Source organism: Alligator sinensis, unplaced genomic scaffold (genome assembly GCF_000455745.1).
Source record: "Alligator sinensis unplaced genomic scaffold, ASM45574v1 scaffold121_1, whole genome shotgun sequence".
NCBI classification, from domain to species: Eukaryota; Metazoa; Chordata; order Crocodylia; family Alligatoridae; genus Alligator; species Alligator sinensis.
Window position 1 is genome coordinate 3,041,874 of NW_005841910.1, and position 14,201 is coordinate 3,056,074.

A 14,201-nucleotide genomic window follows, 5' to 3' on the forward strand; every position below is an offset into this window, starting at 1 on the left:
TGTGTATTGCACTAAACTTCTCAATCACTTCCCAGCACTGTACGACATGACTTTTAAAGTGTTGGTGAATGGAATTAAGAATGTTTTTATTGCAGAAATGCTGAATGGAAAGAGATAATGAAAGTGGTACAGCATCGTTGCATACTCCTAGACAGAAGTCTGTGAGAGATGAGAAGTTAGGGGGGGAAAAAAGACTTCAGTATTTTAAATATTAAGGAAATAAAGTTAATATGAGAAAAATAATATGGATTTATGTCGTTCATCGGAATTCATAAACAAAGTTTGATGGGAGGCAGTTATTGAGGTAGCCTGTGAAGCACTACTTCCCCCTCCCCCCGGCCTTTCCTGTTCTCAGATTAAAATTAAAAGGAATCTAACCAAAACAGAAGGTTTTCGGAGTTGCTTCTTTGATTTAAGTTTGGGGCCTGATCACATCATGAAGTTTTCAAGACCTGCTGTAGCAGCAGCAATAGTACATGTCTGAACATCAAGCAAGGTGTTAGCACTAGTTCAAGTCACTTAAGGTAGTATACTAGGCTTTGGGAGGATGTTTTACAGAGCATCGATCCCTTTGCGGTGCAGATGTGCCTTGACGTGCTTATGTCTCTTGTGCTCATTGCTTTATCCAGCATTTTTCTCTAAAACATGAACACAGAACAAAGAAGGGATCTCTGGGCCAAGTCCAACCCATCATTGTACTTCTGCACCTGTGTGTATATGAATCTGGGTTGATGAGGTGCACTCCTCACATTTCTAGACTGGCAGACCAACGACACAGGTTTTTAAGACGTTTCCAGCCCGTTGGATCTTTTATGTTATATCCATGCTACTCTTCCCATCTTGGAGTTGGTGCTCCCAGTGGCAACAACATTTATCTTCCATATGTATTTTGGCCAAATGTCAGGGATTAAAGAGAGGAGGGCTAGTTACAGAGATGGCTTATAAAGGAGGGGGTTTATTCTTCAATTCACATTCATGCTCCTGATTTGTAAAGCAAATCTGGGATCACAGATTCGGAAAATTATTGGAAAGGGAATTGAAGCAATTGCCAGGCCAAACCCCTAGAAATGGCTCTACTGGTCTGACACAGCTTGTGTGCCTTTTCTGGCTGGCCAAAAATTTGCTTTAATCAGGGAGCCGCATGGTGAGCCCCAATTTTGCCCATGACAAGAAGCCATAAGCTATTGCTATCACTCCTGTGAGATGCCTGTGGAACCTGGTGAAGAAGCATCCTTCTGTCTCTGAATTTTTAAGCTTGACCTCTTGAGATTGTCTGTCCCCTCTCTAGCCGTTGTCTTTTCTGCACCTAAGGAAAGAGAATCACCAAATATCACGTTAGATTCAGATGAAATAGATTTGAATTACTTCTGTTTGCTGGATTTTTTTTCTGCAAACAAGTTTGCATTACATTCAGGAATGAGTTCAAACTATAAACTTTGCAAGACATTCTGCAGTAGAAACAATAGCGTATAAGATGTTTGAACTGGAAATACGTATTAACCGTAATCCAAGTATCTTTGGGTGTTCGACGGTTGAGGGGAACAAAGTGGAGAATATTTCATCTGTGATGGTTTCTGTACATCTCCAGATACTGCATTTTGGAGCCTTGCTTTCTGTATGCGCCTGCCGAATGTGCTGAGACAAGATACGTGCTTCAGCAAGAAACCGTCTAGTTTCTTACTGTCCTTTATTGAATTGTCTTTTGCTCTGCGTTTTTGGATTTCCCTCTCGATTGTCACTGCTTTCTGGGGAGGCTTCATCCTGAGCCAGAGACTGTCAGCATTGGATGCTACCAAAAAGTTTTAGACTGCCGCTCCCATGGGTGCTGCTGCTTGTGAGCTTTCAAGAAAAGCGCAGATGGGCATATCTGAGATTTGGTAGGGTCAACACTGTAGACGAGTATCTCGGACTCTAAATTTCTCACCAGATTTAAGGGAAGCATTGCGTTCTGTTCTCAGTAACTGAAACTGTCTTTTAAAAAATGTATCGTTTGATACGTTATTGGGTTCTTAGCGGGTCTTGATGCGAAAGCATCATGTATTTCACACTTTGCACGCGTATATACAAATATCTACCTCGTTCTGCATTGTTCCGGGGAGATGCTGCGTGCTTTCATATCGTCTTTCTAGCCCTTTCAACGAATCGCTTTTCTGTAATTGAGGGGAGGGGGGAAAATATTCAACTGGGCACTTTCAACCCCTACTTTTCCCGGTTCAATCTGCAAAAGACCCCCCCATAGCATACATGTATGCTGAACAATTTGTTGAGCAGGCACATGTTTTAATGACAGTGGCATAAGTTTATTTATTGTACAGTGGGATGTTTTGCTGTATTGATTACTTTCTCAAGAGAAACGTGTCATGATCAAATCAAATCGCGCTGATATGTTACATGGAGACGGACATAGGTGAGTGATTAAAACAGACAAAATTCCATCCCTCGAGGACCAGCGTCATCCGAACGTCTCTTGCTTGCACAGTGACTTTATTGTTATTACAGCATTACTTTTTGGTGATTTGTCAGAGGTCTCGCTCTGACTGTGCTTTCCAACCCACACCTAAGTTATATATACCTATGCATACGGCCATGACTACGTCCTTTAGCTCTGAATTGCATGTTATATAGACTGATTCAAGAAGATAAACAGACCGTTGAATGACCTTTTCATTGCAAGTGTTGTACTCCTGCTTTATCTTTCTGGAGAAAGAAGTGGGTGTCAGAAGGAGCTTTTTGGGGATTAGACCATTATGGATCCATTTTCATATCGGGGATTTGATAGTTTGACTTTTAACTAGGTGATTTTGGATTCTGCAGTCCAGGGCAGAGAGAGATTGGTGGGGAAGGGCATGAAAAAGTTAAACATGAAAAAGCTAGGGAAGAAAAAATGAAGTGGGAAAAACCAAGTAGTTGTTGCTGCTGTTGCGTGTAATAAACTTGTGTCTGCCCTTCTATCATACAGCATGGGCATCTTACCCAGGAAATCTCTATTTAGCCTGTTCTTGGGTGCCTCATTGGAGTTGTGCAGGACCTCAGGAGCACGTCACCAATTCTTTTCTTTGCAGCTCAGTCTTGTAGCCGAAGTTGAACCCTGCTTTGGCTTGCTGCAGTTGCACAGAGCTGCCACCTGACATTTCTGCACCTCTGCATCCTCAGACTTCCCTGTGCCAGAGTGCCAAGGGGAATAATCTGAGAAATCCTGCACTGACTACAGCGTCATCTTGAATTTAAGAAGGTGTGCTTGGTCCATGGTCACTGAGGACACACGAGAGCTGTCTTCAGTGAATATCGATCATGTTAGAGAACTGTGAGGAAACCAAAACTAAGCCAGATCGTTTTACAACAGATGTACACTCAGATCTAAACTAGCCTCTTGCACAAGTAGATTCATAGGCACAGGATGTTTGCCAGCTACCTTGTTTCTTTAGGTGTGGAGTACTTTAGAGAAGAGATCCCACCTGTGTGTTGCGTTGGCTACTCTTATTCAGTGGGCAGCTAATTGGGATTTCTGATTAAACTCTCAGACAAATCTATCCTAACCTTATTTGTGTTTTAATGGGCATATAGTATGTGCTGTCCAGCAGCACCCGTAGGGACCTATAGATGAATGAGGCAACTCCGTCCTTTCTGTTGCCATGGCAGAGAAAGAAATTAAGTTGACTCTTTAAAGGTGCAACTTTGACTATGCAGAGGGGCATGGCATGGGGATTTAACTCATGTATGGGGATTGGAATATCCTTTTCTAGTGAGATGTTCCTAAAGTGGAAGAGACACTCCTTGGTGCCTGCATTGGGGGCCAGGGTTTTTCAGGATGGGCCTGGGTGAGCAGCAGCTATAGAGAAGTGGGAACTGTGGATCTGGAAAGTGTGTCGAGGGGGTCAGCACAACACAAGATGTTAGTTCACGTGCAGTGGCTGAGAGGACCAAGTATAGGAAGGCGGGGATTGCTGTAGTTTTTGGCAGCTATCTCATGCAAAAGCCAGGCTCTCTCATAGAGAGAGGGCCAGATTAGGTCTGCCATTTGCATCTTTTTCCAGTCTCTCTCTGTTGTGACAGAGGCTTAGGATCTGCTTTCCTTTTGCTTTCTGCAGTTTTCATGCCTTGCTTCCTTCAGAGATCTTTGTAGAGTGAGATGAAAGGGCAGAAGGGGCTTCCTTGTCTTGCCACTGACTTGATATTGGTGTCAAGTCAAAAATACATCCTTTGTCTAGCAGGGCAGGTGTTCAGGTGTTTCCACAACTTTCATTAATGGTGGCTGTAGCTCAATCCATTGCACTTCTCCACCCCACTACTAGCTGGAGAGTCGGTTGCCAGACAGTCATGGCAAACTTCAGAGGTTGGGGGTGCCTGTCCTCTTTTCAGCAGATTGGGGTGAAAACTATTTCTCCTCAGCTGTTGCCATCTACTTTTCCCAATCCTTAGCCAAGAAGACCCCACCTCGATCAGTAAGTAGAACTGAATCGCTCTCAGTTGACACTTTAAATTGATGCCCAACAGGTTTCAGTTCTTAACAAGGGTCTCTTAACATTGGCGAAGCTGCGTTAGATCCGCGATCGCATCTCACCTGCTGGCCTAGGAGTCGATGCTGACACAGTGCGATTTAAGGCGATGCCTGGTTTGAGAGAAGCATAGTGATTCTCTTCTCTTGCCACCTGGAGTTGAGCGTGCTCAGCCGATGAGAACAGAGTGCAGACTGTATCCTGTCTGCTATCCTTTGGCAGCTGGCGTGGGACTGATGATGTAGTTTAGGAGGAAACCACTTACTAATCCATTCCCAGCCACGCGGCAAGTGGCAAAGGTATTGTATCTTGCTGCTTCTTGAAGGGTGATTGCTGTTATATGGACAGAGTAGCACTCTTCCCAGTCATTCTTCCTTCCCCGTTTGGAGGAGGCAAATGCTGCTACGTATACCTTCCTACAGAAACAGAGCCTCCGTCTGCAGTTTGGGGATCCCTTACTGATCTTGCTTTTCCTCTGCGTTGCTGGCGAAGAGGTTTCTGGGGTAGGTGCCAGTTACTCTTCTGGTAATGATTCATGTGCCCATCATATGTTGCATGGCTATGACATGGGGCACAATATCTCAAATATTGATTTGTTCTGTGGCTGGGTCTCGGCATGTCTACTTTCACTTGCATCACAGAAGTCAGTGCCCTTCTGTGGTGTATTTGTGGTGCCAGGGTAGATGAAAGTTATTGGAAAGTCAAGGGTCTGAAATGTTTTGGGACATAAGTAAAATAGTAGGTGCTTGGCTTTGTCATGATTTGTAGGCTCTGGCAGCTCATGTACAAAATGCTCCATTTGCTGTGAAGACATCTCTTGATTTTAATTGTTAGAGAGGCTGCTGATCAAAATCAACCTCTTCTTGGCATTGATGGGTAGTCTACAAACTGTACGTTCACGGGGGGGCGGGGAAGGAATTCACTATAATGGCACAAATTCAGCAAGCTCATGAAGCAAGCTGTAAAAGTGCTGGACCGACAGCTGTGGAGGCTGAAGCTCCACAGAGCAGATATAGCACGGGCAGCAATGCTGCTTCCCTCGTTGTTCACCTGCAAAGGTGAGGTGGCAGTTCAGTTCCTGTCCGAACCAAACCTCGGCCTCTTCGGAGGCTGCCCATCAAGATTGCCACTAATGCAGTTGTGGTTTCTGTGCTTCCCATACAGCTTGTGTGGGAAGACCGCTAAGTTAACATGGACCACTTGAGAGCCATTAGCCCGTAATGACTTTCAGGCTGTCCTGGGGTTTTATTGAAACCTTCTTTTCCTTTGCTATGGTACTGATCTGTGACAACTAAGTGTAACACTTCAGAGTTTATGACTTCATTTCATTTATGACTCAGAAGCAGATGTCAGGCTTTGGGTGCTCTGTTTGAGATGCTCTGCGGAGTCCCAGTTCTGCAGAAGGTGAGCACTTATCCTCATGCCCCTTCAGAGCGTCTCACAGCAGACACCCAAAATCAGAAGTCCACTTTGAACATCCTGTCCTCAATCTGTATCTTGAACATAGTATTTTGGTTGGTTTGTTGGGTTTTTTTTGTTTTTTTCAACTGATCTGGTTTGTTGGTTAAGTTATCCACTGGGCTCTTATGCTGATTGCAAAATTAGACGCATCATAATTTCAGATTAAAACAATGCATTTTGGGTGTTGAATCAGCCAGAGGATAAATGTAGATTCTGAAAACAATTTAATTTTTTTTTTCCCCCTGTCTACTGCCGTACCCAGTGATTCTGCCGGATGTAAACTCCTCGTCGACTCTTTAAGGTTTGTGAATTCATGGAATTACTCCATGTAAGAAAATTATCCAGTAGACACGGTGAATTATTTTTAAACCTATAATCTATCTTGTACAAGACTTTTGCTTCAGAAAACTTTATTTATGTTTCTCAAAAGAAAATACAGTTTCTCCTGTACCTCCATTTGCACATGAAATTTATGTCCCGACCGATCCAGACATTAAAGCACCATGAAGACGTATATGTTGTTTAGGAAGCACTATTAAAAATTAATCCAATTTTCTATTCTTCTGATGTAAATGAATGAAACGAAACCAGCTTGAAACCAAAATGGCCACTTTCTGTATTTTATTGTCAAATAGGAGGCTGTTTATCGTTTTTGCCTTATTTTAAGCTGTGATTTTGCTATTCAAGAAACAAATTTTAATCAACCACCGTATCAGACAAATGGGAGCTTTAGTCAGTGGTTAGTATGTTGGAAGTAAACACTAAGAGTCTCATTATAGTGCATATCTGAATAATTAGTAGAGCCATTCTGTACTTTTTTTTGGCAATAAGAGGAAACTTGCTCTTCACTGAAGCGACAGGATGACAGGAGCATCTCGCAATTCGGTCATTAGTGTGTGCCTGCCATCAATGTCACGTTATGGTGTCAAATTAGTAAGTGCCCCCTCAGGAGCCAAGCTGGACCTGTAAATTATCTTCCCACATCCCAGGAAAACCATGTTTGCTAAACCTCAGATCAGATGTGAACAAATTATTAACATGGCTCACAAATTAACTAGTTTACAGGCTTACAACTTTTTACAAGTAGATAATAAAGGAAAAAAAGTTTTGCATTATGTTATAATTAGTCTAGGCCTCTAATATGTGTGCGTATTTTTTTTTGGGGGGGGTGTTGGGTTTTTTTTTTTTTTTTTTTTTTTTAATTCATTAAGAGGTTGCTTTTCTTATCCATTATGGCAAAGAAAATTGTACGTAGCTATGGAGCAAATGTTTAGAAAACCTAGAATCCTAAAGGAAGCAAATGTAAATCCACTGAAAACAATATAATTAAGTTTGTTATCTCATTGCCCGATAAGTCGCTGACAATAGTCTTTCTTCTTGTAGTGGCAGTTGTTCGTTAATGAGTTCACCAATTAAGTTTGAAAGATTACAGCCTTTGCCAAGAGGATTTATCTGTTAAAAGCATTATATTTTTTTCTGATACATTCTTACCATATTGTAAGCCTCTTTGTTAAAGAGGTATAAGACTACCTCTTAAACGCTTTAAATCCTATTATAAGATGCATACGTCCCTAAAATAATTTTACAATCTGTTTACGCATTAGCATCTAGAAAACGTTAACCAATCTGTCTGGAGATGTCTCTTTTCAGACCGGGATGCTAACAAATATCACTTTCTCTTAGAAGCTGCTTGTCCTCATGAAACAGAAATGGCACTTCTTTCACTAAAGAACAATTAATTTTTCCTGATTTGTGGCTATGCAAATCATAAAACTCCTTCTGCGTCTGCTCTATTTAATCTCTTCATAGCTGAATTTTTCAATCTGTGGAAAGTAATACAGGATTTCTTTTTCTGCTCGTATTACTGTTACATTTAGAATAGATCAAACCAAGTAACACTGATGCTTTCCAGTTATTAAAGTCTTATTCACCCACATGCAACCTTCAGTCTACCTTCTTTTGGGACCTTTAAGGGGAGGAGTGAGTAAGCCATGATATCAGATCGAATCAGCATTTTGGAAAAGGCATAGCATGCAAAAACATGCAAAATATATCTATTCATAAGAAAACCTCTGAAAATGCCAGAGGTTATGCTCAGGTTACCTGTCAGCAAGTTTGACTTAAAGTAGGTGGTAGCTAGTTTAGTAAATACTTTACTAATATTGTAACTGTAAAGGACCAGGAATGCAGCCTCAGCATCATGACCCATGCACATTTTCATGACTTTGCCAGAGAAATGTGTTGCTGCATTGCTAATCAGTATTGATGTTTAAAATACAAACTCTTAGCATAAGAATAGCACGTACAAAAGGCTCTGCATCAAAAAGGAAGAGGGAGAACTGTACTCTAGTCAAAGTTGATTTTAGAAGAGAGAAAAAAAATCTCTTGGTACTGTCTTTGGTAAAGGGTGCTGCCCTTTTCCCTTCAGTTGAGGTGGTGCTAAGGAATTCATCCCTGGCATTGCACCACTGATTTCATTGCTCCTGATTTTCAGTGCCTCTGCACCTTGAGTTCCCCTTTTTATCACAAAGTGTGTTAATCGAGAAGATTTCGCATCTTCAATTGCTCTTCCTCCACTTGCAGAGTTACTTCAAAGATCTGGGAACTATGCTTTTTGCTGCCACACTTTTGTAGGCGCGGACTTGGTCTGTTGCTAGCTTTTTGGCTCCCAGCATGGCCACTTCTTTGACACTGTTCACACCACCACAGGCATCTTCAGAAATTCCTGCTTCAACCTCCTCTGGCAAAGATGTTGGCATGGAGATCCAAGCCTAGCTTGAGCAACTGAAGCAAGCATTTGTCCTTTCTGCTCAGCTTTCTCGTAGCATCCCTGCCTTTCGCATGAAGCCTCAGACAGCGCAGTCTGCATGGGAGCTAGTGAGGCTGAGGCAAGAACTGATGGGAGGAGGCAGTATAATTTTAATCTCAAAACATCAGCCCAGATGTGCAGCTGCCGTAAATACAACAGGGGCACAGTGCAGCGGTGATGTGTAAATCTCACTCGCATTGGGTGTGTCTATGTGAGACGCTAACTGCGGAGCTGACTAATTAGCTCTGCAGTAAAGCGTCAGTGTCTACACGTGCGGTGCTATTAGGCCGGAGTAAACTACTTAACTCTGCCATAGGATAGTACTGCCCAACACAAGCCCTGTGCTATGGTGCAGTTATTTACTCTTGTGTAGCCGCTGGCTGGGGCACAAGGGGCATTTATACATGTGCTTCAGGGTTGGGGGGGTAGCGCTTTAATTAGAGTGACTCTGGGAGCTGCTCTAATGAAAGCGCAGGCAGCGTCATGTGTATTCAGCGTCCCACGCTTCAAAATGGCAGTGGGGACACTTCAACTAAAGCTCGTTCAACGAGTTTTAGTTAAAGTGCCCCCATTGGCATTTTGAAACGCGGAGACGCTGAATAGACGTGACGTGGAGGCTGCCAGAGCACGCTAATTAGCAGACTCTATTAATTGACTGACGTATGCTAATTAGCATGCATCAGAGCAGAGCTCCCTCATGTGTATAGGTGCCCAAGGGCGCTAGAGTGTGGGGGCTGTCTGCTGGCCACCCCACACCGTAGCACCCTCGTGCCCCAGCCAGCCCCTCCGCAGCACGTTGAGCTGGGTCAGAGCAGCCCTGGCCTGGCAGGCTGACCCCTGGGGCTCCCTGCCAGCCAGGGCTGCTTTGCCCCGGCTCAGTGGACTCCAGTCCCAGGTGACCTAAACGCTGTGCCTGGGATTAATAAACACCGGCGCAAACTACACCGGAGTTCATTGCGTCCAATTAATTGCGGGGGTGATTATTTTTAAACTAGAACCTTTGAGCTTCAAGCAGCTAGCTGCAAGCACAACCTGGAGAATGGAAAGTGAATAACCTCTCCTATCAGCAAGATGTTGATCCAGAGTCTGCTGAAGAAGATGGGTGTCTTCCACGTATTCCCATAGGTGTTCAAACGGTTTTAAGCAGTACTTTATAGCATGCCACTTCCGAGGATTTTCTCTCTACCCCCAAGTCAGCTTTATCCCTTCAGTCCCAAGCAGACTTATTATTCACGTTCCATTCCTCACCTTCATGCAGCCACATAATTGTTTTATATTACTTTCGCACCTCTGCAAAAAGTGCATTCTGTGCCAGTACTTACATTTTCCTGTCAGCGGTCCGTGTGAAGCTGCTCTGGTTTCATGTTTATTGGGCTATTTTCCTTGTTCTTTTTTGGTGGGAAGGGAAACCTTTGGGGTTTTGAAGAAGAGATCGCACTTTCTGCACAATTGCCGTAGAGCCAGGCAGCTAGTGGCGAATGCAGCACCCCTTCTTTCTTTAATCTCCAAGGATCTTGTTTAGGAAAGTGGGACTCTCTAGTACTAGTAGAGTTAGATTTTAGAAAATAAAAAGTGGTGTTAAAAGCCCGTTTGATCCGAACATTCACATTCTCTACATGTGCAACTAGACGTTTTTGCTGCTTTCAAAGTGTTTTTAAACGCCCAGATATTTTTGGGCTCTCTCTGAAGGCTGGCGCAGTCTTGCAGTGCGAAGGCAAACCTGGCATGTTTAGGCGTGTTCAGAGGCAACTTTTAAAACAATGAGTGAGGATCACGCTGTGTCTGAATCGCAACAGGACAGATATAAACCTGACCTTGCCTTCCCTGAGGATTGGCGGCTGGGGAACATGCCTGGAACTTCCTTTCTCCGGGGTGGGGTCAGGGTGGGAGACCTCCTTCCACAAGTATTTTTAGTGTTGATAAGGAACTTGGAAGTGGTTGTTTAAATGCAGTTTTTTTTGCATTTCTAATGATACTTGTTGCTGTCCGTGCAGCGTCACAGCTTGCTATTGTTTGTTCCCAGTTTTTTTTTTTTTTTTCACTCCCACTTGTAATACACGGCAGCCTTCATGTGCAACATGGAAAGAGAGCAAGAATTTCCATCCTAAGAAAAATATGCGGACATTTTATGCTGGATTTCTTCACCCTGAAAGATCAGCTTCAGTTTTTATTAAGCGAAATACACATACTGTACAAGAACAACAGTTATATTTATAAAGTTTTGCTGGAGACTATAAGCTCTTGTTCACTTCACAAAAAACCTGTTCATGCTAAAGTGAAAATACGTGTGTTTAATTCTTCAGCAGTGAATTTGTGCATTTGACTCTTAATTCACAAAGAAAACTTGGCTTACCAGAAACCTGTGGTTGCCTTCAAGCCAGCTGCATGGATTTACATAGAAAATAGAAACTGGCATGAGGAATAACCTTTCTAAGCCAGGAAAGGGCTCTGTTCACGTCCCCCCGTGGAATGTGCAAGGAACCTTATTCATAAACATTCCAGCATGTGCGCTGGGCATTTTCCTATACTCTGCTTTTGGTTTTCCTGGACCAGTTTTAACTCTGTTCTTGAGAGATGAAAAGTGCAACAGATGCCGGAGGTTTCTGTTTTGTGCATGATGCTCTCTCCAGACTTGTTTCCACACAACTCGCACCGTGGACATTTGCTGTAACACGCCCTGACACCGGATGCAGCCCGAGTCCGTCTTTGCAACATACTCCTACGGTGCTTTTGCACCTTCAGGGTTGCCCTGCTTTCCCAAACCCCTCTCTGCCGGCTGCTGTTTGTCCGCTGAAAACCAGCTGAGACGTGCCGCAGCCAGCCTCTTGGCCTGTGATGCCTGAGGCTTTCACATCTTACCCTGGCCTTGCCAGATCTTAGCAGAAGGCATCTTGCCAGCTAAAAGGATCGCACTTGTGTCTGGTTACACGCTCCAAAAAGATTAAACCACTCAGCTGCTCCTCCGCACATTGCAATTAGAGAGTAATCCCTGGAGAACATTGAGCATTCCCCCGACATGGGTGGTCCCTCTTCCCGAAAAGTAAATATAGGTGGGGATGTTCAACACCAGAGAAAATGTGCCAGTGCTGCCATTGGACATCTCCAAGACAGTGCCTTTCATGGTCATAACATCAGGGCATAAAGCAAGCTTCTTGTCTAATAGGCTATTGTCATCCCTACCCTATCATATGGGTGGGAAATGTGGCCAACGTTGGAAACACCTGAAAACTTTGAAACAGTATCATCTGTTTGGATGGACAGAAGAACGAATCCCAGCATTTTGGCTTAAGCAAATACTGCCAGCATTGAAGCCATGTTTATATGGCACCAGCTCTGTTGGATAGGACATGTCATAAGGATGGCTGATAACTAATTTTGTCCACATCCTTTCTGTAGTGAGCAGCTCAAAACTGGACACGGTACTCCAGATGTGGCCTCACCAGTGCCGAATAGAGGGGGGTAATCATTTCCCTCGACTTGCTGGCAGTGCTCCTACTAATGCAGCCCAGGATGCCGTTGGCCTTCTTGGCAGCAAGAGCACACTGTTGGCACATATTCAGCTTATTGTCCACTGTCACCCCCAGGTCCTTTTCTGCAGAGCTGCTGCCCAGCCAGTCAGCCCCAGCCTGCACCGGTGCATGGGGTTGTTCTGCTCTGGGTGCAGGACTTTGCACTTGTCCTTATTGAACCTCATGAGATTTCTTTTGGTCCAGTCCTCCAAATTCACTAAATCTCTCTGAATCCTAGCCCTACCTTCCAGTATATCTACTGCTCCCCCCAGCTTGGTGTCATCTGCAAACTTGCTGAGGGTGCACCGCATCCCATCTTCCCGATCACTGGTGATGATATTGAACAAAACTGGTCCCAGGACCAACCCCTGGAGCACTCCACTTGATCCTGGCTGCCAGCTAGATGCTGAGCCATTGATTTACTACCCTTTGAGTCCAACCATCAAGCCAGTTTTCTGTCCACGTTATAGTCCACTAATTCATGGAAGTTTAGGGCTGGAAGGGACCTCATGAGATTATTGGGTCCAGCCCCCTGCTCTAGGCAGGAAAGACTGCTGGGGTCAAGTAATCCCAGCAAGTTGTACGTCCAGTCTCATCCAGTGCATCCAACCCATACTTCCTCAGCTTGCTTGCAAGAATGTTGTAAGAAACATTATAACACATTTATAATTTCCCATGTCTAGAACATAATTTTTGGAGGGCTGTCTTAAATTTGAAGTGGCTTGCATTTGGGTAAGTATGGTAATACCCATTGACCTCTTAACACTGCTGTGAATTAAATTATTTAATTTTTTCCATCTTAAAATGGGGTAATAATGTGTAACAGAGGTTAAGGGCTGGATTGTGGGCAGCAGTATGAGAGAATGCATACTCAGATGAATGTGTTTCGCTATGTTTTCTTCTGCATGTGCAAATGAAGTGTACTTTGGCATGCACTTTTCTATAAGCAACTGGCAACACCTTATTTTAAAAGAACACCTTATTTTAAAAGACTAGCAGTCCAAAGTCATTTGCCTGAAGAGATGCAGGGAGTCTGCCGTCGAGGTGGGAATACAACTTTAGGCCTCCTGATTTCCACTCATATCCTTTAACTAAAACATAAGGCTTTCTTACCAGCCTCACACATGTGAAATGCAAGGATCTGTGCACACAAAATAGCAGGCACAGCTTTAGACGTTGGCTTGAGGCACTTTCGGTCATTAGTTCACTTGGCTCCCACATTTCAGGCCTTAAGGGAAGATATGATGAGATCTGATTAGCAGTGCCTCTGTTAATTATAACTTAGAGCCTCAGCACAGACGCATCACTTTCTGATTTGGATTAGAAAGCCCTTCGTCTCAACAAAGCACAGCCAGCGCACGTGATAGGAGAGTACATTGAAATCCATTAGATCAAAGCAATGCATTTCCAAAGTATGATACCAGAACGACTCACCTAAGGTCTCACACCGTTGCACCATTTGCACGTCCCTGAAACTGATTTCCTCAGTTTCACACTTGTTCTTTTTCCTGTAGTCCCCGTGTGTTCCCAGCTCTGTTAAAAGAGGACGTTGGATGTGTTGAGCACTAGAGTGCATGGTGTTAACTTCATAACCTCTGCCGGCCTCATCACACTGGGGGCTAGAGTCCAGCAAGGGGCAGCATAGCCCAGCGTAAGCTGCCTGTTGCTGATGAAAGTGCACCTCGTAGAAACGTTTGACTGTGTCTACACAAGCTTGTGGTTTTGGAAGATGTTCAAGGTTCCCTGTGTTAGGCTTTCTTTGGATTGACTGCATTGCCTTCTTGTCTTGTACAATTTTCTCTGTAGATGATGGAGGGTCAGAGAGAAGGAATCAAAAAGTAGGGTAAGAATTTTTCACCCATTCAGAATAAAGCTTCAGGACTTAGGGATCTCCTTGTGACCATACAGTACTGGAACAACCTTGGA

At 43.8% G+C, this 14,201-nt stretch overlaps 1 protein-coding gene across 14 annotated transcripts in view; it reads left to right on the forward strand.

Moving 5' to 3' along the window:
- Positions 1-14,201, forward strand: part of FOXP1 (forkhead box P1) — a 421,654-nt gene that overhangs the window by 123,684 nt on the left and 283,769 nt on the right. The window contains exon 1 of one of the 14 annotated variants that reach the window (XM_025197993.1): positions 6,237-6,258. The exons of the other annotated variants lie outside the window; for them this stretch is intronic. The gene's annotated coding sequence lies outside the window, so the exon portion shown is untranslated. Of the gene's footprint in view, positions 1-6,236; positions 6,259-14,201 lie in introns of those variants that run through there. 14 annotated transcript variants of the gene reach the window in all.